This window comes from Gekko japonicus, unplaced genomic scaffold (genome assembly GCF_001447785.1).
Source record: "Gekko japonicus isolate JY-2015 unplaced genomic scaffold, Gekko_japonicus_V1.1 scaffold2215, whole genome shotgun sequence".
In the NCBI taxonomy this organism is placed as follows: Eukaryota; Metazoa; Chordata; class Lepidosauria; order Squamata; family Gekkonidae; genus Gekko; species Gekko japonicus.
Genome location: NW_015173204.1, coordinates 243,936 through 250,405, shown reverse-complemented (window position 1 = coordinate 250,405; position 6,470 = coordinate 243,936).

Genomic DNA, 6,470 nt, shown 5'->3' with positions numbered 1-6,470 from the left:
TTTGACAACAAACAAGGTAAACAGAATAAGAAGCAAAAGGTGGGTGTGGCTGGATGAGCACACTTCTGGTAACATGGGGGTGTGGCCTAATGTGGTAATGAGCTGTGCCATCAGGGGTGTGGACTAATATGCTAATGAGTTCCTGCTGTTGGGTGTGGCCTATTGTGCTAATGAGTTCCTGCTGGGCTTTTTCTACAAAAAGAGCCCTGTTAGAAGTGTTTGGAAGATTCAGCTGATACAGACTGCTACAGATAGGCTGTTGACTGGAGTGGGTCATGAGGACCTGTATACATCACCTGTATACATCACTCCTGGCCCATCTATACTGGCTCCCAATTTGTTTCCAGGCCCATGAAATCCCTATATAGTTTGGGGCCGAATATCAGAAGGACCACCTATTCCCTTAGGAGCCTGCCTGACCACTACAGTCATGGATGCCCTGTTTCAGGTGCTCCTGCCTTCTGAGATTAGGCGGGGGGCACTGGCAACCCAGGAGCAGGCTCTCTCCGTCACGGCACCAAAGCTCTGGCACTTTCCCCCCAGGGAGACTCATCCTGCCCCCTCCCGTTGCTCTCTTCTGTCAGCGTGATTCCTCCTTCCCAACCAATGTTTTAATTGCTTTTTCTATGTTTTGTATTTATTTTAACTTTTTAAAAAGCCAGTTTGGTGTAGGGCTTGAGTGCACGAACTCTAATCTGGGAGAACCAAGTTCGATTCCCCACTCCTCCACTTGCAGCTGCTGGATGACCTTGGGCAAGCCATAGTTCTGTCAGAGGTGTTCTTGAAAAAGAGCAGTTTCTGTCAAGAGCTCTATCAGTCCCACCCGCCTCACAGGGTGTCTGTTGTGGGGAGGGGAAGGGAAAGGAGTTTGTAAGCTGCTCTGAGACTCCTTTGGGTAGTGAAGGGTGGGGTATAAATCCAATCTCTTCTTCTTAATTGTCTGTGTGTTTTGGTGTGGTTGATTCTAATGGTTTTAAAATGTGATTTCATCATGTATGTTTTAAATTTATCCGCCCTTGTGGCCCTTGTCAGGGCAGAAAGATGGAATATAAATTTTGTAAATGTAAGGGGTCTTGGCACCCCCACTAGGGCTTCTCCCTGTAGCCACGACTCAAGGACACATGGACTACCCTTGCCGGGGTCTTAGTCCACCTTTCGCTCCCTTACTCGTGTTCTACTCGGGGTCGGCGGTCGTCTCAGAATATGGCTGTGAGGCGAAGGTTAAGTCGCCACCCTCCACCGCACCTTCATAGCCCCGTTTGGGTTCGCTCTCTCTCTGTACCTCTCACCACGGTGGCCCAGGCCATCTTCTCCTTGACTGGAGCCGACCCCTCCTTTTATTCCTCCCCCCTTGGCTCCCACTTTTCCTCTCCCTTGGCCCCACCCCTGCCTAAATACCCAGATGTTGGGGTGTGGCCACCAGGCATTCCGATGCATCCCCGCCCTGCTCCCTTGGGGTCTGAGGATGCCCCTTTGTCCGCTCTGGGTGTCAGGGTGGTGGCAGCAGCCCTCGCTCCCTTCCTTCGCGACCTGTGGTTGTTGCCTGGCTCACCCCAGCTTCGGGGCATTGGTGCTCACACCACCGGGTGCGCTGGGCTTGGTGGCGACCTCCTCAGCTGGCGGGCGGGGTGTGGGGCATACCTGTTGGCCAATCGTCAAGGCATAACTGTCGGGAGCGGGTGGCCAGGTGTCTCCCCTTCTCCTCCCCAGGATCCTGGGATTAGGCTGGGCATAGCCCAGACAGTAAATCAATAAATTATTGAAGGTGCTGGCTTTGACCTTTAAAACCTTAAAGACTCATTCCAGAGTATTTCATGGAATACCTCATCCTATGCAAGCCTTCCTGTGTATCAAAAATTGCTAGTATGGCTTAAGAACATAAGAAGAGTCCTGCTGGATCAGACCAATGTGGTCCATCTAGTCCAGCATCCCATCTCACACAGTGGCCAGCCAGTTCCTCTGGAGGGCCAGCAACAGGGCATAAAAGCTGAGACCTTCCCCTGATGTTGCCTCCTGGCTCTGGGATCCAGAGGATTAGTGCCTCTGGATGTGGTGGCTCCCCTCAGCCACCATGGTTAGTAGCCACTGATGGATGGATCTTCCATGAATCTAACACACACCCTTTTAGAGCTGTTTGTGCCTGTGGCCATCACTACATCCTCTGGCAGTGAATTCCACATTTTAATCACTCTCTGTGTAAAGCTGTATTTCCTTTTGTCCATCCTGAAACTACTGCCCATCAGCTTCACTGGACACCCTTGAGTTCTAGGCTCTGTGGGGGGTTAGATTGAGTAGGATAAGGATCTCCTCAGCAGTGATTATTGCTGTAGGGAACTTTCTCCGTAAAGAAAACCAATGACCCCTCTTGATTTCCGGGAAATCACTGGAGACAATTTTATTTCTGCAAGTCTATGGAAATCAGTTCAAAATGGTTGCTATGATTCAACCCCCCCCCCCAAAAAAAAACCACAATAGTAATTGCTGCTCTTCATTTTGGTTTTAACAAGTTGCATAAGCGATGGCAAACCTAAAAAGCATGATAAAAAGTAGAGACATCACCCTGCCAACAAAAGTCCGCATGGTCAAAGCAATGGTATTCCCAGTAGTCATGTATGGCTGCAAGAGTTGGACTATAAGGAAGGCCGAGCGCCGAAGAATAGATTCTTTTGAACTATGGTGCTGGAGAAGACTCTTGAGAGTCCCTTGGACTGGAAGAAGATCAAATCAGTCCATCCTAAAAGAAATCAACCCTGACTGTTCCCTGGAAGGCCAGATAATGAAACTGAAGCTCAAATACTTTGGCCACCCAATGAGAAGGGAGCACTCTCTGGAGAAGACCCTGATGCTGGGAAAGATCGAAGGTCAAAGAAGACGGGGACGGCAAAGGATGAGATGGTTAGACAGTGTCATCAATGCAACGAACATGAAATTGAGCCAACTTCAGAGGACGGCGGAAGACAGGAGGGCCTAGCGTGATGTGGTCCATGGGGGCGCGAAGAGTCGGACTCGACTGTGCGACTGAACAATAGAACATGTTACAAATATGACAGGATATTGATTTTCTGTTGCAATTTGCCCAGAGGGCTTTATAAAGCCATATTTGCTCTGTTATAAATTTTAAAAAATAAATAATTGGTTAGATGGATAGATATGGAACGAAAGCATCTCTTCACTTCCAAATGCTAAGCTCAGCTATCTTATATATATATAAAAGGCTTACTAATTTATTCACAATTCCAGGCTCACCCATTGACCCTTGAAGCGTACCGCATCACCTGCTGGCAGATGAACTGCAACTCAGGAGTTGGCATTGGATGGGTGCTGGGTCCGCTCTTCTCTCCCACTTACTGCAGCCAGCGTTTCAAGGTCATTTGCATATGGAAGCAGATTGGACCTCACTCCATTCTGCACCTCAACCCCCCCCCCGACAGTTGGAACTGTCAGTTCCATATGCAATCTGGTGTATCCTGAGGTAAAATGTGTCCTCACCCACAACACATCCCCCTCAAAAGAAACAGAGCCGATAACACAGCCATGCCACACCACAAAAAAGACAGTTCACACCACAAGCAGAATACCACAAGGCAAAAAATGATAGGAAAAGGTTCCAACAGTCACCCTATTACTGCCTGGGGGATTATGGGCCATTCACAGACATTCAACCTAACATACCTCACAGGGTTGTTGTGTGGATCATATGGGGGAGAGGAGAAGGATGTCAGCCACTTTGGTCTCCATTGAAGAGAAAGACTGTACTTTTCCTCCTGGGGAACCATTGTTGTCAATCTCCAGGTGAGGGCTTGAGATCACTCAGAATTACAACTGCTCTCCAGATGGCAGAGATCAGTTCCCCTGGAGAAAATGGTGGACTCTGTGTCCTTATACCCTGCTAAAATGGCCTCCCTGTGACAGCCAGTGTGAGGTAGCAGTCATGGCTTCAGAGCAGGGTAGAGGCTGCAGGTGGGGGGGAGAGATGGAAAGCTGAAATCAGATAGCAAATAAAGGCAGGTTGATGATTGGCTGGGAAGGAGATAGGGTTGCCAACTCCAGGCTGGGAAATTCCTGGAGATTTGAGGGGTGGAGCCTGGAGAGGGTGAGGTTTGAGAAGGAGTGGGACCTCAGACAGGTACAATGCCATAGACTTTACCCTCCAAACCAGACATTTCCTCCTGGGGAACCATTGTTGCCAATCTCCAGGTGAGGGCTTGAGATCACTCAGAATTACAACTGGTCTCCCAGAGGGAGGATATGGAAAGCAGAAATCAGAGGGGCAGATAAAAGTAGGTTGATGGCTGGTTGGAAAGGAGATAAGGTTGCAAGCTCCAGGTTGGGAAATTCCTGGAGATTTTATTTATTTATTTATTTTATTTATACATTCAACTTTATATCCCGCTCGAACCCCCTGTCAGGGGGTCTCTGAGCGGCTTACAATTTTGTGCTAGTCACCTCGGTGCTAGTCACCATTTTACTACCCTAACTATGGCCACATATATATTTGTAAGGGGCAGGGAAACCTACCGGCACCCCTATGGTGGTGGTTGGTAGTTGGTCCTGTTGGTTCCGGCGGTTCCTCGGGGGGGGGGCCTCCTCGGCGTCTGGCGGCAACCTTCCTCTCTCAAGGTGCGCGACTCCCGCCTCCTTCTGGTTTCAGCTGTGTCCTTTCCGGCTCCGCTGAGCCGGCTCTTGGCGTCATCGCGGCCTTCTCCTCGGCAGCGGTCGCTTGATGTTCTGCCTTCTAGCCACCAGGGATCGCTCCTCTGGTTGCACCCACTCACTGTCGCCACCGCTCGCTTGCCGCTGCCGCCATCTTCACGCCATCGAAGCTGGAGCTGATGTCTCACTGACGCCGCCTTCTAACTTCAACCACCACACAGGCAGGGTGCCCCCCACCCTACTAAGGGTGGGTACCCATTTATCTACTTGCAATTAAGTTGCTTTCGAACCGCTGGGTGCAATTCCATAAACTATACCTTCTAAATCAGCCATTTCCTCCTGGGGAAACACTGCTGCCAGTCTCCAGGTGAGGGCTGGAGATCACTCAGAATTACAGCTGCTCTTTAGATGGCAGATATCAGTTCCCCTGGAGAAAATGGTGGACTCTGTGTCATTATACGCTGCTGAGGGCACCACAGCATATTGATGCTGAGTGCCCAAGGCCAGTGCACCCACCCAGAGCCTCTTTCTAGAGCTCGTTGTATTTATTTCCACAATGGGCCTTATTCCCAGGTTAGAAATAATTTAATACCAAGTACACATGGTGTTAGAGCATTATACATGTGACCAGATTTTGCTTTATATCTATTCCTTTAAAAAATGAAATTACTGTTACACAGGATTTCAGAGGGTTTGTTTGTTTGTTTAAAGATGAGAAATATTTTCCAGTAGTGTTTAGTGATAATTTATTGTACAACCCCATGCATACTATCAATTTCCACTGTGTTACATATCATTAACTCTTGTCAGTATCAAGTGGTTGTTCTAACACTTAAAATATATACATCTCCTTGAAGCCACACTGGATTAAGAAAATCCAAGCACCAAAAGGGCCTGAATACAATAAAATATAGGGTTCCCTCTAAGTGATAAGCCAAAGGTTAAAGAAACACTCCCAGTTATATGGTCTGAGATTTATCATTTTTATCCTGGAAAGCTTCATGACTTACCATTCTACTGCATTTTTAATATAGACACATAAAATGGCAGAATAATCATGTCTCATTTCTGGTTTTCAAAAAGGAAAAGGAAATTTCAGTTATATTGCCTTACAAGATCAAATATTAGAGAAAATTAAAAATAGTATCCAAGCCATATGCATCTTTTAGAGGTAGAGTGATTGATACTAGCATCCAATGGAACCAGAATTCTTTAAGGCAGAATCCTGGTTAAATCAGTTCTCAACACCACTCACTTCGAAGAAAGTTTAGTTTATTGAGATGTTGAAGAATACCATATTGAACACAAGCTTTGTTAGGACTGGAGGTGAAAGCGTGGAGATTGCAGATATATTGTGTTCAAGCAAAAGCACTAAAGATCAGGACCCAATCACCCCACGGCATTTGCCCACCAGAAATAATGTTCAAGTACCCCCACACACTAAGCACATACCCCTCTACAGAAATAAAGCAAAACAACAGGACTCAGTGACACAGTGTCTGATACATCAAATCATTTAGGAAAATTAAAGCATTTAGTATTCACACCCCTCTCCCCCTCCCCCTTCCTCTATGGCAGGTGAACCATAAAATGCATACTGAGCCTGGCACCTACTTTACCAGTCTGATCCTTTGAACTAAGCTGATCTGAAACCTTCATAACCAGAAGAAGGCACCACCAAAAGGGAGACCGCAACCAAGAAGATTAAGTTTGGGAAGGTCAGCCACGAAGGCACTAGAAAACATTCTGAAGTGTAAGGATGTTGCTGGCAGTCAAGATCAAGTTAATTCATGCCATAGTATTCCCAACGACTGTGT